Here is a 23,292-nt window from a genome sequence, read left to right as displayed (position 1 = left end):
TATCTGGGAAACAAGAGGACCTGCAGATACTAGAAATCCAGAGAACTACACACAAAGTGCTGGAGGAGCTCAGCATGTCAGGCAGCATCTAGGGATGGGAATTAACATTTCAGGCCAAGACCCTTCCTCGGGACTCTTGATACCCACGTATCTGGAATATCAACAAGCAAAGAAAATAGAAAGTACTGCGAAATAGGGAAAAACTTTGACAAAATTTAGTTCAAGGCTTAAAAAATCTTGCCAAACAGAGCTCAGTTGTTAACAAATACAACAAAGGCAATAAATACTTTCATCAAAACCGACATTGACTTTTTTTTTATATAAAAATACCTTGATCCCATTTCAATCCATTTTAAAGGTAAATAACTTTAGAAAAGACTATTTACACTCAAACCCATTTAGATTAACACTACCTTGGAAAGAACACACATGAAAAAAAAATCACACAACAGTCAGATAAAACTTCTATGTATATATTTTCATCAAAAATGAACAGAATTCAGCACTCCATGTGTGCATTTGCAATCACAATAAGAAATACAGACCGGAAAACTTAAATGAGAGGCCAACTCAAAGAAATGAGTCATCACTATGGAAGAAAACATTAACCAGTGGAATGAGTATGACCCTCCATGGGAGACATCCCAGTGATCTGAGCAGACCAGATGGTGACAAGGAAGCATTGAGCACCTGACTGAGAGTTGGATCCCTCTTCCCAGAAACAGAGGGGTTCCTTGCAGAAATACTGGACAAGCTGGTTAACAAAAGGGGAAAAAAAATCGAAAACACATGAAATACAAACAAACAAGGCAGCAAGTGCAGAAAATGCCAAGAGAAACCAGACACAATCCAACACATGCCAGGATCCTGCAGCAGTTTAATTCAATTTGATCACTTACAAAGGTACAATCAAGTGATAAATATCATTCATCAAAATCTTGCTTTAAAATACAAACTCATGAATGCCCTCCATCACTTCATAAAGGCACCATAAATTCAAGCCTGGTCCAGTTTTAGAGTCAAAATCTTACAAATTATATGATAATCAACACATTATTTCAGATAGGACAATCCATAATAACCATTCAGATATAATATTACAGGATAAACAAGTGGGAACAACTCCCGCAATAGATAAAACCATTCCCAACACACACATGTTCCTCGACCACTGGAGCACCTCACCACAGGCATCGTTTGTGCCATCAGTCAGACAACCAAATTATTTTCTCTGTCAATCAGCTTCCAAATGTTGCTACTCTGACATTCGTTGCCACACCCCGCTGCTGATTCCCTTCTCCTCATCATACGTTCTTACCCTGACCATCGTCCAGAGCCTCAAACTCTGCCCTGTGCAGACCCGCCTCTGGTTTCTGACCCTGCTCCACTGAACATCCAACTAATGGTTTCCTATTCTGATTTCAGTCTTTAGAGGACAGTGGTATTTTCTAACAACCCTTTAGAAGCACAGAAAATGACATGTAATGTGGAAATGAGCCCTGAATAAGGAGGTTAACCCCCAATGTCATTCTTCCTCAGCCCAGAGATTTGAGAGGCGAAGGGTATCTCAGACAGAACTGCAGTCAGCTCGACTTGTTCAGTCTGCAGAAAATTCAAGGGAAACCTCTTCACCCACAGAGTGGTGACTGGAACCCATCCCACAGGGAGAGCGAGAGATGAACAACAGCAGAGGACTTAAAAGGACTGTCATGGAACAGAATCACTGGCAGGGTCCAGCCAGCCTGAGCTGACTCTCTACTGAACACTAGGTGAGTTATAAATTCACTAAGTCCCTGACACAGAGTTTAAAATAGAACTGATTTATTTGTCTCAGATGCAGTCCCATTAAAGGTGAATATGCAGCAGAAGAAACTCCTCCCATGCCCAGTGACCAGGGTGCAGAACTGGGTGTGGTGAGCAGCAGCAATAATTGCAGAGTTCAGCACCGACAGTCCTCTCAAAATTGCATTCAGCAATGGTGATGGACAAATATCGAGCATGCAGCTTATTGAAACTTTCTCCCCAGTGTGAACCCAGCAGTATGTCACAAGTGTAACACGCTGTAAGGTTTCACTGCTAATGTAATGGCCTCGGTGCAGTGTTTCACTGCTGAGGTAATGGTTTCTCTGTAGCAGCAATGTTTAGGTTACGACTAGAGATAACAGGGTTTTGGAGTGCGGAGCTATCCAATGAGTGAAATGTTCTTTCTTGTGAGTCTGGAAGAGAGATTTTTGTGGTCTTTTGCCAGGGAGAGATGAAAAGACGCGAATGGAGAGAGTGGGCTCTTTTTGTTCTTCGCTAACCATATAGTCAAAGTAAGAATTATAAAGCTTAATTGTTTAATCACATATTGTGTACTGTTTGGTGTTTCAGGGTACTGATGGTAACAGGGGACAGATCACGCAGCATCCTCCCAAACGAGATTTCTTAAGTTTGGCTCGGCTGGGGGGCTATCACCCCCTATATTAAGCTGCTAGCTGAAGCAAGAGTTACACAAGGTTAGATGACTGAGTGAATCCTTTCCCACATTCACAGCAGGGGAACGGCCTCTACCCAGTGTGAACTTGCTGGTGTCTCTGCAGTTGAGATGACCAAGTAAATCTCTTCCCACAGTCTGAGCAGGTGAATGGCTTCTCCCCAGTGTGAACTCGCTGATGTTCCTTCAGTTGAGATGATGAAGTGAATCCCTTCCCACATTCCATGCAGGTGAATGGCCGCTCCCCGGTGTGAACTCGCTGGTGCGCCATTAGGGTGGATGACTGAATGAATCCCTTCCCACAGTCTGAGCAGGTGAATGGCCTCTCCCCAGTGTGAACTCTCTGATGTGCCTTCAGTTTAGATGATCGAGTGAATCTCTTCCCACACACTGAGCAGGTGAATGGCCTCTCCCCTGTGTGAACTGACCGGTGTGCTTGTAGGTTGGATGACTGACTGAATCCTTTCCCACACTCTGAGCAGATGAACGGTCTCTCCCCAGTGTGAACTCGCTGATGTACCTTCAATTGATATGATGAAGTGAATCCTTTCCCACAGTCCGAGCAGGTGAACAGCCGCTCCCCAGTGTGAACTCGCTGGTGAGATATTAGGGTGGATGACTGAGTGAATCCTTTCCCACAGTCTGAGCAAGTGAATGGCCTCTCTCCAGTGTGAACTCTCTGATGTGCCTTCAGTTGACATGACCAAGCAAATGCCTTCCCACAGACTGAGCAGGTGAATGGCCTCTCTCCAGTGTGAACTCTTTGATGTATCTTCAGTTGAGACGACCGAGTGAATCCCTTCCCACAGTCTGAGCAGGTGAACGGCCTCTGTCCACTGTGAACTGACTGGTGTATCTTCAGATTAGATGAGCAAGTGAATCCCTTCCCACAGTCTGAGCAGGTGAACGGCCTCTCTCCACTGTGAACTGACTGATGTACCTTCAGTTTAGATGAGCAAGTGAATCCCTTCCCACAGTCCGAGCAGGTGAACGGTCCCTCCCCGGTGTGAACTCGCCTGTAAGCCATTAGGTCAGATGACCGAGTGAATCGTTCCCCACAAATTCAGCAGATGACCAGCCTCTGCCCAGTGAGAACTGACTGGTGTGTCCACAGGTGGGAAGACCGACTGAATCCCTTCTCACACACAGAACAGGTGAATGGCCTTGTCCCAGTGTGAACTTGCTGATGTACCTTCAGTTGAAATGACTGAGTGAATCCATTCCCACTGTCTGAGCAGATGAGTGGGAACTCACCCGTGTAAGATGACGGGCGTGCCAGTCGGTCAGATGAGCGAGTGAATCCCTCCCCACAGTCTGAGCAGGAAGGATGATCGAGTGAATCCTTTGCTCCACTTCTTAAACATCTGGACAGAGACAGCAAAACTGGTGTGTTGTGTTCAACGTTCCCGTAGACAAATTCCTTGTCAGTTTTAACCTGTAAATAGATTTACAAAATCCATCAATGGGTGTAGGACAACATTTCAGATGAGATCACTTCAGTTGTCAAGGTGTGATCTGGCATCACACTGTTACAGTGAAGTTCAACCCAAGTTGGAAGGAGAGATCATCTAACTGGGCACAGTGCTGGTACCTGGAATGATCATCAAATTCTCTGATGCTCTTTCTGTCTCTCTATGAATGGGGAATTTCTGCCATCTCCAATCTGTGACCTGGCCCCACAGTTACTGAAACCCTCTCGCACAAATTCCGGCAGTGCATTCCACACTACCACCACTCTCTGTGTAAAACACCTACCCCTGACATCCCCTCGGTATCTATCTCCAAGCACCTTAAAACTATTGCCCCTCGTGTTAGCCATTTCAGCCCTGGGAATAAAACTCTGGCTATCCACATAAACAATGCCCCTCATCATCTTATACATCTGAATAAGGCTCTGAACATAAACAAGGAAATTATGCATTGCTTTGAGGATTTGTTAGAAGTATACACAATTATGAGGGTATAGATAGGGTAAATGCAAGCAGCCTTTTCCAGTGAGGTCGGTGGGATGACAACCAGAAGTTGTGGGGAAGTGGGGAAGTGTGGAAGGTGAAAATTTAACGGGAATATTTGGAAAAGCTCTTCGCTGAAATGGTCGTGAGTGTGTGGAATGAAATGCCAGCTCAAGTGGTGAATATGAGGTCAGCTTCACCATTTCAAAGAAGTTCAGATGGGGGTCTGGATGGTAGGGGTATGGGGGGCAATGGTCCCGGTGCAGGTAGCTGCATTAGACAACTTAAATGTTTTTTTGGGCATTGACTAAATGGGCCAAATAGCCTGTTTCCGAACAGAACTTCTCCATGTTTCTATGACAGAGAAGCTGGCCAAACTTGTTTGGAAGGGTAGAGGTAGGAGTGACAATGGAGCAGCAATGGCTGGAACTTCTGGGAGCAATTCGGGAGCTGAGTGATCGATAGATCCAAAAGAAGCATTGGAAAGGCAGGAGGACACAACCGTGGCTGAAATGAGATGCCGAACCAACAGAAAAGCCAAAGGGATGGCAAAATATAGAGCAAAAACTATTGGGAAGCTTTTAGAAACCTACAGCAGATGACTAAAGAAAAGTCAGATGGGCTCAGGGCATGGAATTATGATATTGATTAATGAGTTTTGGTAGCACCCAACAGTCTGAGGCATTTCGAGGAACAAAATATCCCGGGCCTCAATATCTCTTGAAAACCAAAGTTCCCTGCACCAGTTACCTTTCAACTTTTATTTTGGCAGGCACATACAAACTCTACACCCTCAAAATTTCACTTCTGAAGGCCTCCCACTTACCAAGTACTCCTTTGCCAGAAAACAGCCTGTCCCAAACCACACTTGTCAGATCCTTTCTGATACGATCAAGATTGACCTTTCTGCAATTTAGAACCTCAACCCATGGTCCAGACCTTTATTTTTTTTATCTTTACTTTGAATTTCATGGCATTATGATCACTAACTTCTGTCATCAGCCCTGGATCATTTCCTAACAGCTCATTGCACACTTCTACATCAGGAATTCTACATACTGACTAAGGGCACATTTGACAAACTCTACCCCGTTTAGTCCTTTGACAGTATGGGAGTCTCAGTCAATATATGTAAAGTTAAAATCACTTACTGACTCAACCTTCGTTTCTTGGCATGGTCTGCGATCTCTCTACAAATTTGTTCCTCTAAATCCCTCAGACTGTTGCATGCAACCAAGTCCCAATAATGGCTACAATATCAGAATTCCCTGTCCTGTGCTCCTCTGGATTTCGTACAATGCTTCATGCATTGTGATATACACAGCTCTGCACATTCATTGCACCATGCTCGAACATTTGATTGCTTACTCTATGTGACGTCTGAACAACATCTGACTGGTGTCAAGAAAACAAACTCTCCCTGATTGTCACAAAAACAAAGGAGCTGATTGTGGACAACAGGAGGAATGGAGACAGGCTAACCCCGATTGACATCAGTGGATCTGGGGTTGAGAGGGTGAACAGCTTTAAATTCCTTGGCATAAACATCATCAAGGATCTCACATGGTCTGTACATACTGGCTGTGTTGTGAAAAGAGCACAACAGCACCTCTTTCACCTCAGATGGATGAAGAAGTTTGTGGTGGAGCCCCAAATCCCAAGAACATTCTACAGGGACACAATTGAGAGCATCCTGACTGGCTGCATCACTGCCTGGTATGGGAACTGTACTTCCCTTATTTGCAGAAACCTGCAGAGAGTGGTGCGGACAGCCCAGCGCATCTGTAGATGTGAACATCCCAATATTCAGGACGTTTACAGAGACAGGTGTGTAAAAAGGGCCCAAAGGCTATTGGGGACCTGAATCACACAACTACAAACTGTTCCTGCTGTTTAACATTCAGGAAAAGGTACCACAGCAAAAGGACCAACAGGCTCCAGAACATCATCTTCCACCAGGCCATCAGACTAATTAATTGATTTCTCTGTTATATTGATTGTCCTATGTACAAACTATTTATTATAAATTACACATTGCACATTGAGACAGAGACATAACATAAAGATTTCTACTCCTCATGTATATGAAGGATGTATGTAATAAATTCAATTTAATTCACCCTCTCCAATATCTGTTCTGTCATTCTGGCTCCCTTTCCCCCTACAACTTATGTTAACCACATCACCCCTCCCCCCACACTAGCACTAGCAAGCCTTACCACTAGGATATTAGCCACTCTTGTTCTGTTTCCTTAACTAACAAATCCCCTATCACCCTTTTGACTTTCCTCTGCCAGGTAATCCCCCCAACAGTTTCTAAAGTGGTCCACCTCTTGTTGTGGGGGATGACCACAAGAGTACTCTGCGATGGCTATTTAAACTCATTCCACTTCCTGATGCTCACCCAGTTTCCTGTGTCCTGCACCTTGGGTGAAAATCACCTCTCTTCATGTCATAGCTATCGCCCAGCCCCTCAAACTCCCGGATGATCCAGAATTCATTCATTTCCAGCTCCAACTCCTTAGAGTGAAGGGTTACAAGCTGTAGCTGGATGCACATCTTGTAGGTGAAGGCATCAGGGACACTGGAGGTCTCCCCACCTTCCCAGCAATGTCACCTGTAATTTGTAACAACCAGTGTGCACATAAATCTTGTACTGTGCATTTTTCACCCAGTGACAACGTGCACAGTGAATTTTATACAGAGAGGTATTCATTTTAACAGCTGGCAAATCACTGTCAATAGGAACTTTGATCTCCTCCGGGTTTGATCGAGTTCGTCTGCACTCTCACACAACCTATGTAGCAGGCCTGTAATGGGTAATGAAGGATTTTCTCACCAGAGCTTTTGCACATTGTCCATATGTGCTTTGCTTGCTAAAATATGCTTCAAAAAGTCAGATTTCCACATATCACTACACTTCTTCCCAGTTGCAAATTGTCCAGCAACTTTTGCATCACCGCAATACACACAGGTAACACCAGTTTCTGTATTGTACATAAATATTTCCCCTGAACCCTCCCCCAAATGTGGTGAACTCATTGATGGTAATGCCAATGAATATAAAGGGAGGCGCAGTAGTCTGTCTCATTGGAGTCTGGCACATTTGTGATGTGAAAGCTATTTGTTGCCCAGGACAAAGGTGTTTGATATCATTATCTTCACAGAGTGAATGGGTCAAAACATGTCCTCACGGGTAGAAAGGTCCAGAACAAGAGGAGGTGAAACAAGCAACACACACAAAATGCTGGAGGAACTCAGCAGGCCAGGCAGCATCTATGGAAAAGTGTACTAATGCTGAATTCCGGCATTTTGTGTGTGTTGCTTGCATTTCCAGCATCTGCAGATTTTCTCTTGTTTGTGATTGGAGGTGGAACAAAGGTGATTTTCTCAACTGGTGATGTAAAAGATTTTGTTCCCTTTCTCCAAATTCCTAATCATTGCACTTAGACAGCTGGAGCTAGCTCTGTCTGAGAGATCCATCGGCTCCCATTCCCTCATCAGCCGGAAGCTCCCTGGGGTCAGGGTAGGGATCGTGGGGCTGAGAGAGGGAAGAGAACAGGACTGTTCCGGGAGCGCGGGGCACAGCAATTGCCCCTCAGTCGGTGGTGAAAACGGCCGCACGCAGAAACACTTACCAGCAGCGATATCCGAGGCCTTTTGTGTACTGCGCATGCGTGATATTCGGGACCATCCGCAACCCTGACGCCTGCGCATTCGATCGGTGCTTCAGCGACAGCGAAAGCTGTTACGCTGAGCTTTCAGGTTGATCACGGAGCCGTTGAAAGTTTCTGCAAGCACCGGTTCAAGTACAAACCCCAGTGTTTTTTTTGTGTAGAAAACTCAGCACCTCTTTTAACGCAGAAAGCACTCCCTTAAAACAATACAATTAATATCAGCAAACTTTCCGCGTGTTTAATGCCAAAGTAGAACTTTCTTACAAATGCAGATATAAAACACAAGAGATTCTGCTGTTGCTGGAAATGCAGACATATACACATAAAATGCTGGAGGAACTCTGCAGTTCAGGCAGCAACTAAGCAGAGGAGTACACAGTCAATGCATGCTGAAGGGGCTCGGCCTGAACGCTGCCCATTTATTCTTCTCCACATTGACTGCCTGATCTGTTGATTTCCACCAGTATTTTGCAGAAATTAACCACATTTTTTCGATCAACCAGTTTCCAAATGTTTCTGATCTTTCATTTTAGCCGCATCCTGCTGATCTGATTCCTCTTCCTCCTCCTCCTTGTAAACTCCAGTTCCCATCTCTTCCTGGAGCCCCAAAGTCCTGACTCAGGCTGGTAACTCTTTGGTTTCTGACTCCCCTCCATCGAAGATTCACTCGTTAGTCTGCTGTCAGACTTCAGCAGTGCATTGCAACAACCCAGCTGTCTGAGGCACAGTCCTTTGAAATTAGTGAAAATGACACCAAAAGTTGAAAAGAGCAGGGAAGGAGGAGTTTAACCACCTTAGTCCGGAGCCCTGAAGAACGTGAAAACCACGGTGAGCTCATCGTCTTATTCCGTCTGGAGAGAATCATGCAGGAAATTCATGCAGGTGTATAAGATAATGAGAGTCATTGGTTGTGTGGATAGCCAGAGGCTTTTCCCAGGGCAAAATTTCCTTCCTGATGAGAAGTTGCTGATGTTGCAGCAGCTGGGATGATTGAGTAAAACTCTTTGCTCACTCCGGACAGAAATGTGGCCTCTATTTATTGTGAACTCACCGGAGCATCACAAGGTGTGTTAACTGAATGAGTCTCTTCGCACACACGGAGCAGGTGAACGGCCTCTTCCCAGCGCGAAGCTGTTGGTGTATCTGCGATGGCCGACTGAATCCCTTCCAAAATGAGAGCCAGTGAATGACATCACACTGCTATCAACGTCATGGCAATGTATCCAATCAGATCACGGACATGGACACGTGATCGGACTCTCCTTGTAGCGAGTGGGGCGCTGTCTTCTCCAGCATCTCCGCCTCCACATTCAAGGATCGGCGGCATTCAAGCGCTGGTGAACTGACAGATACAGCGGAACTAACGGGCTGTAGTGTTTGTGATTCCCATGCACAAATCCTTTGACTCTTCTACACTGTTAAAAGTTTACAACGCACGTCAGTGGGTGAAGGACAACATTTCAACTTAGAAAATTTCAGTCTCCATGGTTATTTCTGATAAAAACAATTTCACAACTGAAAACATTTCGGAGGAACAAGAAACACACATACAAATGCTGGTTGAACGCAGCAGGACAGGCAGCATCTCTAGGAAGAGGTATAGTCTCGTTTCGGGCCGAGACCCTTCGTCAGAACTAACCGAAAGAAGAGATAGTAAGAAATTTGAAATTGGAGGGAGAGGGGGAGTTCCGAAATGACAGGAGAAGACAGGAGGGGAGGGGTGGATCAAAGAGCTGGAAAGTTGATTGGCAAAAGGGATACGAGGCTGGAGAAGGGAGAGGATCAGGGGACGGGAAGCCTGAGGAGAGAGAAGCGGGGGGGGGGGGGAGCCCGGAGGGTGGAGGGCAGGCAAGGAGTTATAGTGAGAGAGACAGAGGGAGAAAAAAGAGAGAGAGAACAATGGGGGAAAATAACAAATATATTTTAAAAATAAATAAGGGATGGGGTATGAAAGGGAAGAGGAGCATGAACGTAAGTTAGAGGGGTCAATATACATGCCATAGGGTTGGAGGCTACCCAGACGGAATATAAGGTGTTGTTCCTGCAACCTGAGTATGGCTTCATACATATCAGAATGGGAATGGGACGTGGAATGAAAATGTGTGGCCACTGGAATAACAAGACCCTTCTTGGGCCTGCAGGTTGTCCCAGTCGGTGTTGTAGGGACCGGTGCTCGGAGCCCAGTTGTTCCCAAACTGTGTCAACAATTTGGCTCAGGGACCAAGTCAACATTCCCCAGTCTGTTATTGACAAAAATAATGTACATTTATATCCTGAAAATGACACCAACTGTATATTAGATCCTGAGAGTTTCGGGAGTTTGGATAAATTAAATGAGGGTGTCTGCGGGTTTTTGTTTCCCGGGGTTTGTTTCCACGTCCTGATATCGATGGAGTGAAGCGGGAGTTCAGAGCCGACACAGAGGGGTCGGATACAGGTCAGACGGGGTAAGTTACAGGCGACACTCCGCTCCGGGACCATCAGCACCGGAGCACTTAGAGTAACGCCGCAGTAATTCCGGTCAGAGAGAATATTAAATGAAACCAGCATGGACACTTTCTGATCCGATCCCCTGACAGAGTGTGAAGGAGCCGCGGCGAAGAGTAGTTGCAGAATTTAAAATAAGCGAGCCGAGCCGGGCCCGTGTGGGCGGAAGCCGAGGAGGAGATCGACGCCTGCGAACGGGGGAAGTAAATCTGCAACGAGCTTTGGAAATTGTCCGTGGACAAAGTCGGAGACAGCGGGGCTGAGCGGGACCGGACAGTGTGAACAGATGTGACCGGATCGCGGGAATCATTGTCGCTGAGAAAGTTGCCAAGGCTTTCTCGGCTTTGCATATCAGTCAGAAACCTGATGGACAGAGATTTACACTGATTTTCCGAAGCGTTCCCGGCCTCCTTCCCGAACCCTGCTCTCCGTGCAGTCAGCGCCCCGGACCGGAACGTTTCTCCCGGCATCGGCACCTTTGAGGCGCCGGCGATCGCCGCCTTCCGCGTTTTAAACCTCCGGGAATCAGCTGCTCTCTATTTCCAGCATCTCCCTGCCCCGGGACCCACGGAGCGGACAGACAGTAACCCACTCGCTCTCTCTGTTGCTTCCCAGTGAATTTAGTGGCGATGGTGATCCTGTCCCGGGGAAAGTGCGGCCTCTCCACCCGCACCACTCGCTACCTGGTGGCCACGGCAGCGGCGGATCGACTGACCATCGTGTTTGCGGTGATATTGTGGCGGGTCGGTTACTATTACTTCCCCGGGACTTTCCTGGACATCACCCGTGTGCAGTGTGATCTCTGCCCTGGGACAGGCAGCAACAGAAAGTTCTGTCTGGTTCACCGTCACTTTTACATTTGATCGGTTTGTCGCTATTTGTTGCCAGAAGTGGAAAATAAAATATTGCACCGGGAAAACTGCGCCTGTGGTTCTGACAACAACCGGCGTTCTGCTCTGTTTTAACAATGTGCCCTTCGTCTTTATATATCGTCCTGTGAAAGTGATTGACAATACACCCTGGGACTGTATTGAAATACCGGGCTACTATACAGATCCCGGGTGGGTGGGATATGACCGGCTTTCTACCGTCCTAACGCCATTACTCCCGTTCGTGTTAATACTGTTCAACGCTCTGACAGTCAGACACATTTTAGTGACTAGTCGCGTCCGTAAGGGTCTGAGGGGTCAGAGCAAGGCGGAGAACCGCAGTGACCCGGAGATGGAGAGCAGGAGGAGGTCTGTGATCTTACTTCTCACCATCTCCGGAAGCTTCAAAATCCTGTGGTCGGTGAGTGTTGCCGAATTTCTTTATTACACCATTGCCGGACTGGATCAATATAATTACCACGATTCTGAATACATTTTTCAACACACCGGAGACAGACTGGTGATATTAAGTTGTTGCAGAAACATGTTTATTTATGGGGTAACTCAGTTCAAGTTCAGAGAGCAGCTCATCAGCGCAGCGAAATATCCGCTCACGTCAATTATTCAACTAATTAACAAATAACATATCTAAGCTCTTCTCGGAGGCCGTCGCAATGTTTTCGATCTTGACTCTACAGAGCCAATGATTATTGTAGAACGTGGCAGCGGGGAGAGTAAATCTGGTTTCGAGCCCGAGAAAAACACAGCCCAGGAAAACCGTACCCCGCGACTCCACTCCTACCGATTCTTCAGCTCATCCTACCATTTATTTTCAGTTTCCACCATATTCCCGCGCTCGTCACCGCCAGACCCATTTCGGTCTGAGAAAACGGAACAGGTTCTGGGGACATTCAAGACCAAATCGGCAAAAAATGCAACTCATTTGTTACCTTAGCCTTTTGCAGAAGAATGAAGAAATCACCAGGGCCTGTTATTGTGGCAAATCACCACCAGGTGGCAGTGTTGTCCATAATAGGGAGATGTTTCCAGAGATACGGAGGGGTGGAGGGAGCTGGAAGCCAACCTCGCAAGTGGCTGAAATACTAAACCTGCCCCAAACTACTCTCTTTACCGCTAGTCAGGGTCCCAAACAGTCCTTCTGTGTGAGGCAACTCTTCAGCTTCGTGCCAGACAGGGTCATCTGCTGTTTTCTGTTCTCCCCGTATGGCCTCCTCGACATTAGTGAGAGCCGCTGTCGTCTCTGCACTCTGACCCAATGAGATGCTGGAGATGCAGAGTAACATACACAAAATGTTGGAGGAACTCAGGAGGTCAGATAGCTTCTAGAGAGTGGGGGGGGGGGAAGCATAGCAGAAATTTCTTGCTAAGACTCTTCCTCGGAAATGGAAGGGGTGGGGTATGCGGAATAAGATGTTGGGTGGAGGAGAAGGATTACAAGCAGGCAGGTGATTGGTGAAGCCAGGTAAGAGCGAAGGTGAGTGGGCGGGGAGGGGGGAGGTGAAGTGAGAAGGTGTGAGGTGGTAGGCAGAATAGGCAAAGGGCTGAAAATAAGAAATCTGAGAGGAGACGAGAGCCGACCATGGGAGAAAAGGATGGAAAAGAGGCACCAGAGCGAGCTGATCGGCAATGGGCAAGAGAGGAGGTAAGAGGGGAGAGAGAACCGAGAGGGTGGGGTGTGGGTGGAAAAAATGTAGAGTAGAAGTTAAAGATATCGACGTTCATGCTGTCAGGTTGGAAGCTACACAGATGTGTTATGAGGTGCTGCTCCTCCAACCTGGGAGTGCTGTCATCGCGTCAGTCCAACAATGATCCGGCATGTTGGAATGGGAAGCGAGAGTGGACTGGCCACCTGGAAATACGTTTTATTGCGGTCGGAACGAATGTGCTTGACAAGGAGGTTTTCCAATCTACATCGGGTCTCGCTGAGGTGCAGAAGGTCGCACTGGAAGTGCCGGATACGGTAGATGAACCCGACAGACCCGCAGGTGATGTGCTGCCTGAGCTGGAAGGCTGAATGGAGCTGACGGAGGAGGTAAGTAGGAGCGTGTAGGACTTCTCTGGCTTTGCAAGGTTACGTTCCAGGAAATAGATCAGTGGGGGGAGACGAGTGGACAAGGAAATCCCTATGGAAAGCCGGGAGTTGGGGTGGGGTTCAGTAAAAGATGAGCTTGATTGTTGGAGACAAGAGAAGTTGTGGAGGTGACTGGGATATGGAGTGAAGGTGAATTTTCCGGACATGGAGCAATTGGGTGTGAGATCGGCATCAATGGTGGTGGAAGGGAAACTGTATTCTTTGAAGAAGCAGGACAACTCTGACGATCTGGAAAGGAAAACCTCATCCTGGCAACAAATGTGACGGAGATGAAGGAACTGAGGAAAAGAAATAGCTTTTTTCACAGGAGGCAAGATGCAAGGAGGGTTAGTCAAGATATCCAAGCAAATCGGTAGGTTTATAAACAAAAAGCGTGAGGGTGTTTTATGAGCCCTGCCATCCGCCACGGGCAGTGTCTTTCTCGAGTCAGCTGTCGCCTGAATGCACCAGGGTGGATGGTGGAGGGTTTTGCAGAGATGGCGAGTGCTGTAGGGGTCGGAAGGGTTTATAGAAATAGGGAGTGCTTTAGGGCTCGGAAGAGTTTTCACAGATGGCGAGGGGTGTTTGAGCGTTTCTCTACCACTGAGGGAATGTACTTTACTTGTAGTTCCAACATGGCATTTTTGTCTGCAACAAAATGAAACCCATATTGTATCAGAGTGTTTTGCGAATAATGTTTGTGCAACATTATGCTGAGGGAACCCGAGTACCTAACTGCAGACCCACAGTCCCTACACTGTATTATATCTGCCACTTTTATTTCTTTTCCCAAAGTGCCTGACTATACAGTTCCCTACACTGTATTCCATCTACTATGATAATCAATACATTATTTCAGATAGGACAAACCATAATAACCATTCAGATATAATATTACTGGATAGACAAGGAGGAACAACTCCCTCAATAGATAAAACCATCCCAACACATCTTGTTCCTCGACGCATGAAGCACCTCACAACAGGTACTGTTTGTGTCATCAGTCAGACAAACGAATTATTTTCTCTGTCAATCAGCTTCCAAATGTTGCTACTCTGTCATTCGTTGCCACACCCCGCTTCTGATTCCCTTCTCCTCATCATACGTTCTTACCCCAACCATCGCCCAGAGCCCCAAACTCTGCCCTGTGCAGACCCGCCTCTGGTTTCTGACCCTGCTCCATTGAAAATCCAACTGATGGTTTCCCATTCTGATTTCAGTCTTTAGAGGACAGTGGTGTTTTCTAACAACCCTTTAGAAGCAGGGAAAATGATCCATAATGTGGAAATGAGTCGTCAATAAGGAGGTTAACGACCAATGTCATTCTTCCTCAGCCCAGAGATTAAATAATATCTCAGACAGAACTGCAGTCAGCTCGACTTCTTCAGTCTGCAGAAAATTCAAGGGAAACTTCTTCACCCACAGAGTGGTGACTGTTTGGAAACCATCACCATAGGGAGAGCGAGAGGGCAACAACAAGGCAGGATTTAACAAACTGTCGTGGAACAGAATCACTGGCAGGGTCCAGCCGGCCTGAGTTGACTCTCTACTGTACACTTGGTGTGTTATAAATTCACTAAGTACTGGAGACAGAGTTTAAAATAGAACTGATTTATTTGTCTCAGATACAGAATATTAATCTCCAGTCCCATTAAAGGTGAATGTGCAGCAGAAGAAACTTCTCCCATGCCCAGTGACCAGGGTGCAGAACTGGGTGTGGTGAGCAGCAGCAATAATTGCAGAGTTCAGCACCGACAGTCACTCTCAAAATTGCATTGAGAAACAATGATGGACAAATATCCAGCATGAAGCTTATTGAAACTTTCTCCCCAGTGTGAACCCGGTAGTGTGTCACAAGGTTAGATTACTGAGTGAATCCCTTCCCACATTCACAGCAGGTGAATGGCCTCTCCCCAGTGTGAACTCAATGATGCACGTTTGGTTGATTTGGCTGAGAGAATCTCTTCCCACAGTCTGAGCAGCTGAACAGCCTCTCCCCAGTGTGAACTCACTGGTGTGCCAGCAGATCAGATGACCGAGCAAATCACTTCCCACATTCTGAGCACATGAATTGCCTCTCCCCAGTGTGAAATCGCTGCCATGCCAGCAGATCAGATGACTGAGTGAATCCCTTCCCACAGTCTGAGCAGGTGAGCCGCCTCACTCCAATGTGAACTCGCTGGGGAGCCATTAGGTCAGATGACTGAGTGAATCCTTCCCCACAAATTCAGCAGATGACCAGCCTCTGTGCAGTGTGAACTGACTGGTGTGTCCACAGGTGGGAAGCCCGACTGAATCCCTTCTCACACACAGAACAGGTGAATGGCCTTGTCCCAGTGTGAACTCGCTGATGTACTTCAGTTGAGATGACCGATTGAATCTACCCCTACTGTCTGAGCAGATGAATGGCCTCTCCCCTGTGTAAAATGACAGATTTGCCAGTCCGTCAGATGATCGAGTGAATGCCTCCCTACAGTCTGAACAGGAAGGATGATTGAGTGAATCCCGTGTTCCACTGCTTAAATATCTGGACAGGGACCACAAAACTGACATGTTAACCATATAACAACTACAGCACGGAAACAGGCCAACTCGGTCCTTCTAGTCCGTGCTGAACTCTTACTCTAGCCTAGTCCCACCGACCTGCATCCAACCTATAACCCTCCATTCCTTTCCTGTCCATATATCTATCCAATCTAACTTTAAACTACAACATCAAACCTGCCTCAACCACTTCTGCTGGAAGCTCGTTCAACACAGCTACCACGCTCTGAGTAAAGAAGTTCCCCCTCATGTTACCCCTAAACTTCTGCCCTTTAACTCTCAACTCATGTCCTCTTGTTTGAATCTCTCCCATTCTCAATGGAAAAAGCCTATCCACGTCAACTCTATCTACCCCCCTCATAATTTTAAACACCTCTATCAAGTCCCCCCTCAACCTTCTACACTCCAAAGAATAAAGGCCTAACTTGTTCAACCTTTCTCTGTAACTTAGGAGATGAAACCCAGGCAACATTTTAGTAAATCTCCTCTGCACTGTCTCAATTTTGTTGACATCTTTCCTATAATTTGGTGACCAGAACTGTACACAATACTCCAAATTTGGCTATACCAATGCCTTATACAATTTCAACATTACATCCCAACTCCTATACTCAATGCTCTGATTAATAAAGGCCAGCATACCAAAAGCTGTCTTCACCACCCTATCGACATGAGATTCCTTCTTCAGGGAACTATGCACCATTATTGCTAGATCCCTCTGTTCTACTGCATTCTTCAGTGCCCTACCATTTACCATGTACGTCCTATTTTGATTCGTCCTACCAAAATGTAGCACCTCACATTTTTCAGCATTAAACTCTATCTGCCATCTTTCAGCCCACTCTTCTAACTAGCCTAAATCGCTCTGCAAGCTTTGAAAACCTACTTCATTATCCATGTTGTGTTCGAGATTCCCGTAGATAAATTCCTTGTCATTTTTAACCTGTGAAAACATTTACAAAATCCATCAATTGGTGTAGGACAACATTTCAGCTGATATCACTTGAGTCGTCAAGGGGTGATCTGACATCACAGTGTTACAGTGAGGTTTAACACAAATTGGAGATAGAAACCTTCTAACTGGGCACAGTACCGGTATTTGGATTGACCATGAAATTTTCTGATGCTCTTCCTGTCTCATTAGGAATGGGGCATTTCTGCCATCTCCAATCTGTGACCTGGCTCAGTTTGACTCTCTCCATTGGTATTATTCCCTGTTCCCACTGAGCTGCATGGGTGCCTGGCCCCACAGTAACTGAAACACTCTCACACAAATAGCTGACAGTGTATTTGACGCACCCACCACTCCCTGTGTTAAAAACTTACCCCTGACATCCCCTCGATATCTATTTCCAAGCACCTTAAAACTATGCCCCCTTGTGTTAGCCATTTCAGCCCTGGGGGAAAAAAAAAACCTCTGGCTATCCACAAGATCAATGCCCCTCATCATCTTATACATCTAGAAAAGCCTCTAAACGTAAACAAGGAAATTATACATCGCTTTGAGGATTTGTTAGAAGTACTGTATACAAAATTATGAGGGTACGGATAGGGTAAATGCAAGCAGCTTTTTCCACTGAGGTTGGGTGGGATGACAACCAGAGGTCGTGGATAAATGAAGAAGGTGAAAATATAACGGTAATATTTGGGAAAAGCTCTTGACTGAAATGGTCAAGAGAGTGTGGAATGAGATGTCAGCACAAGTGGTGAATATGAGCTCAGTTTCACCATTTAAGATACGTTTGGATGGGATCCTGGATGGTAGTGGTATGGAGGGAGATGGTCCTGGTGCAGGTAGTTGCATTAGACAGCTTGAATGTTTTTCGGCATTGACTAGATGGGCCAAATAGCCTGTTTCTGTACTGAACCTCTCCATGTTTCTATGACAGAGAAGCTGGCCAGACTTGTTTAGAAGGGAGAAGGTAGGAGTGACAACGGAGCAGCATTGGCTGGAGTTTCTGGGAGCAATTCGGGAGCGAAGTGATCGATACATCCCAAAGAAGTGGAAGCATTGGAAAGGCAGGAGGAGACAACCATGGCTGAAATGGGAAGCCAAAGCCAACATAAAAGCCAAAGGGAGGGCCAACAAAAGAGCAAAATATATTGGACAGGTTTTAGAAACCAACAGAAGATGACTAAAAAAAAACTCAGTTGATCTCAGAGCGTGGAATCATTATATTGTAGCATTAATGAGTCTTTGTCGCATCCAACAGACTGAGTCATTTAGAGGAACAAAATATCTGGAGTCTCACTATCTCTTGAAAACCAAGATACCCTACACCAGTTACCTTTCAACTTTTATTTTGGCAGGAACATACAAATTAGACACCGTCAAAATGTCACTTCTGAAGGCCTCCCACTTACATAGTACTCCTGGCAGCCTGTCCCAAACCACAAGTGTCAGATCCTTTCTGATACCATCAAATTTAACCTTTCTCCAATTTAGAATCTCAACCCATGGTCCAGACCTCTCTTTTTCCGTATTTATTTTGCATCGCATGGCATTATAGAACAGTACAGCACAGTACAGGTCCTTCGGCCCACAATGTTGTGCCGACCCTTAAACCCTGCCTCCCATATAACCCCCCCCCCACCACCTTTAATTACTCCATATAACTGTCTAGTAGTCTCTTAAATTTCACTAGTGTATCTGCCTCCACCACTGACTCAGGCAGTGCATTCCACGCACCAACCACTCTCTGAGTAAAAAACCTTCCTCTAATATCCCCCTTGAACTTCCCATGCCTTACCTTAAAGCCATGTCCTATTGTATTGAGCAGTAGTGACGTGGGGAAGAGGCGCTGGCTGTCCACTCTATCTATTCCTCTTAATATCTTGTATCCCTCTATCATGTCTCCTTTCATTCTCCTTCTCTGCAAAGAGTAAAGTCCTAGCTCCCTTAATCTCTGATCATAATGCATACTCTCTAAACTAGACAGCATCCTGGTAAATCTCCTCTGTACCCTTACCAATGCTTCCACATCCTTCCTGTAGTGAGGCGACCAGAACTGGACATAGTACTCCAAGTGTGGCTTAACCAGAGTTTTATAGATCTGCATCATTACCTCGCGACTCTCAAACTCTATCCCTCGACTTATGAAAGCTAACACCCCATAAGCTTTCTTAACTACCCTATCTATCTGAGAGGCAACTTTCAGGGATCTGTGTAATTTCAGTCACCAGGCCTGGATCATTTCCTAGAAGTTTATTGTACACTTCTACATCAGGAATTCTATGTGCTGAATAAAGGCACATTTGACAAACTCTACTCCATCTAGTCCTTTCACAGTGTGGGAGTCCCAGTCAATAAATGCAAGTTTAAAATCACTTACTAAATCAACCTTTGTTTGTTGGCACGGTTCGGGATCTCTCTACAAATTTGTTACTCTAAATCCATCGGACTGTTGGGTGCAACCAAGTCCCAATAATGGCTACAATATCATAATTCCCTGACTGAGCTGATCTGGCTTTCCTGTGATGCTTCTTGCATTGTGATATACTCAGCTCAGCACATTCATCACACCATTCTAAGCCATTTGATTGCTGACTCTGTCTGAGGTCTGAACAGCATCTGACTGGTGTCAAGAAAACAAACTCTCCCTCATTGTCACACAAACAAAGGAACTGATTGTGGACGACAGGAGGAATGGAGACAGGCTAACCGATATTGACATCAATGAATCTGGGGTTGAGAGGGTGAACAGATTTAAGTTCCTCGGGATTAACATCACCAAGGATCTCACATGTTCTGTGCATACCAGCTGTGTTGTGAAAAGAGCACAACAGCTCCTCTTTCACCTCAGATGGCTGAAGAAGTTTGGGATGGGGTCCCAAATCCAAAGAACTTTCTAGAGGGACACAATTGAGAGCATCCTGACTGGCTGCATTACTTCCTGGTATGGGAACTGTACTTCCTATAATCGCAGGAACCTGCAGAGAGTGGTGCGGACAGCCCAGCATATCTGTAGATGTGAACTTCCCACAATTCAGGACATTTACAGAGACAGGTGTGCAAAAAGGGCCCAAAGGAAATTGGGGACCCAATTCAGCACGACCACAAACTGTTCCTGCTGCTACCAGCCAGGAAAAGGGACCACAGCAAAAGGACCAACAGGCTCCGGGACATCATCATCTACCAGGCCATTGGACTGATTAATTCATGCTGATACAATTGCATTTCTGCGTTATATTGACTGTTCTATGTACAACCTATTTATAATAAATTACACATTGCACATTTAGACAGAGATGTAACGTAAAGATTTCTACTCCTCATGTATATGAAAGATGTATGTAATAAAGTCAATTCAATTCATATCACCCTCTCCACTATCTGTTCTGTCATTCTGGCTCCCATTCCCCCTACAACTTATTTTAACCACATCACCCTCTCCCCCTACTCTAGCACTAGCAAGCCTTACCACTAGGATATTAGTCCCCTTTTGTTCTGTCCCCCTAACTAACGAATCCCCTTTCACCCCTTTGAATTTCCTCTGCCAGGTAATCCCCCAACATTTTCTAAAGTGGTCTACCTGTTGTTGTGTGGGATAGCAACAAGAGAACTCTGCGATGGCTATTTAACCTCATTCCCCTTCCTGACTCTCACCCAGTTTCCTGTGTCCTGCACCTTGGGTGTAACTCACCTCTCTTCATGTTCATATCTATCACCCCCTCCAACTCCTGGATGATCCGGAATTCATCCATTTCAAGTTCCAACTCCTTAAAGTGCAGGGTTACAAGCTGCAGCTGGATGCACATCTTGTAGGCGAGGGCATCAGGGACACTGGAGGTCTCCCCACATTCCCACCAATGTTAGATTAGATTAGATTATGAGGACACGCAGTCCTCTTTTATTGTCATTTAGTAATGCATGCATTAAGAAATGATAAGAAGTTCCTCCAGTGTGATATCACAGAAACACAGGACAGACCAAGACTGAAAAACTGACAAAAAAAAAACACATAATTATAACATATAGTTACAACAGTGCAAAGCAAACCGTAACTTGATAAAGAACAGACCATGGGCACGGTAAAAAAAAATAAAATAAAATAAAAGTCTCAAAGTCTCTCGAAAGTCCATCAACTGACGCAAACGGTCGAAGGAAGAAAACTCTCCCTGCCATGAGCTTCCAGTGATGCAGCATCCTGGAAGCACCGACCATGGTCCGACTCTGAGTCCATCCGAAAACTTCGGGTCTCCGACCAACCCTCCGACACTGAGCACCGAGCAACATCTCTGCCGAACGCTTCGACCCCAGCCCCGGCCACCAGAAACAGGCAAAGCCGAGGATTTGGGGCCTACCCCTCCAGAGATTCTCGATCGCACAGTTGCAGCGGTAGTGAACCGGGCATTTCAGAAGTTTCTCCAGATGTTCCTCTGTGCTTCTCACGTCTGTCTCCATCAAATCAGAATTGCGCATGGCATCCTACTAACAAACACCGATATCATTCACCGGAGAGGCCGTGCGCGCTGCATCTCGCTGCCATCTTCTCCTCCCTCCCTTGGGGTTTTGTCCCCTCTTATTAGTAATATCCAGTGTACATATAAACCTTGTACTGTACATATTTTTAACCCAGTGACAAAATGCGCACAGTGTATTTTATGTAGAGAGGTATTCATCTTAACAGCTAGCAAATTACTGTCGATAAGAACTTTGATCTCATCTGGGTTCGATCAAGTTCATCTGTTCTCTCACACAACCTATGTAGCAGGCCTGTAACAGCTAGTGAAGGATTTTCTCAACAGAGCTTTTGCACATTGTCCATGTGTGGTTTGCTTGCTATATTACGCTCTAAAAAGTCAGATTTCAAAACATCACTCCACTTCTTCCCACTTGTAAATTCTCCAGCAGCTTTTGCATCACCACAATACACACAGGGAACACCAGTTTCTGTATTGAACATAAATATTTCACCTGAACCCTCCTGCGAAATTGAAAATATATTAAAAGAATCATTTTGAACATATGTAACCTGGCTAAAAGAATAATTGGGGCTGAATAGGAATTTTTGAACTGAAGTAAACTCTGTCTTCAGCCGTTAGCTAAGACGGGCTCATTACCAGTTCTCTGCGGCTTGCAGAGAGACACACTGAGAGATGATAACATTATACATTGTACTCTCATTAGCTGATAACATTATACATTGTACCCTCATTTGAGTAAAGGGAGGAGGACTCACTGATAAGAACAGGAATGAACATCTTTCTGTAATTAAATCAGGGCCGTGCAAAGGGAATGACCGATAAAATACATACATTTGTAATTAAGACCTTGATTTAGCCAACTCTCTTAACTAATTAATTAAGTTTTGCACCAACAGACTCGGTGGGCGTAACAGTTTAAATAACATCTTTCAATAGTCATGTATGGGGCTTGCTATGTACAAATATACGGCTGTAACTTGATTAAATCAGTCCACTTGTCAGATGGTGGCAGTGCTTACGTGCCTTCCCTTTGACAACTGGGTCTCAAACTCCTGCAGGAGAATGTGCAATAAACTGTGATGACGATAAGAAGCTGGTCTCCCGAGTTTTAATCAGATTCAACTTTAACATAGAACATAGAATAGTACAGCACAGTACAGGCCCTTCAGCCCGCAATGTTGACCCTCAAACCCTGCCTCCCATATAAGCCCCCAACTTAAATTCCTCCATATACCTGTCTAGTAGTCTTTTAAACTTCACGAGTGTATCTGCCTCCACCACTGACTCAGGCAGTGCATTCCACGCACCAACCACTCTCCGAGTTAAAAACCTTCCTCTAAAATCCCCCTTGAACTTCCCACCCCTTACCTTAAAGCCATGTCCTGTTGTATTGAGCAGTGGTGCCATGAGGAAGAGGCGCTGGCTATCCACTCTATCTATTCCTCTTATTATCTTGTACACCTCTATCATGTCTCCTCTCATCCTCCTTCTCTCCAAAGAGTAAAGCCCTAGCTCCCTTAATCTCTGATCATACAGTATACTTTCTAAACCAGGCAGCATCCTGATAAATCTCCTCTGTACCCTTTCCAATGCTTGCACATCCTTCCCATAGTGAGGCGACCAGAACTGGACACAATACTCCAAGTGTGGCCTAACCAAAGTTTTATAGAACTGCATCATTACATTGCAACTCTTAAACTCTATCCCTCGACTTATGAAAGCTAACACCCCATAAGATTTCTTAACTGCCCTATCCACCTGTGAGTCA

At 45.6% G+C, this 23,292-nt stretch overlaps 1 pseudogene; it reads right to left on the bottom strand.

Annotated features, from left to right (window-relative positions):
* Positions 1 to 529: 529 nt before the first annotated feature.
* Positions 530 to 23,292, bottom strand: part of LOC140207084 (uncharacterized) — a 216,073-nt pseudogene continuing 193,310 nt past the window's right edge.

The sequence above is a fragment of the Mobula birostris genome, chromosome 13 (genome assembly GCF_030028105.1).
Source record: "Mobula birostris isolate sMobBir1 chromosome 13, sMobBir1.hap1, whole genome shotgun sequence".
NCBI lineage: Eukaryota > Metazoa > Chordata > Chondrichthyes > Myliobatiformes > Myliobatidae > Mobula > Mobula birostris.
This window is presented reverse-complemented; position numbering and strand designations above follow the sequence as displayed.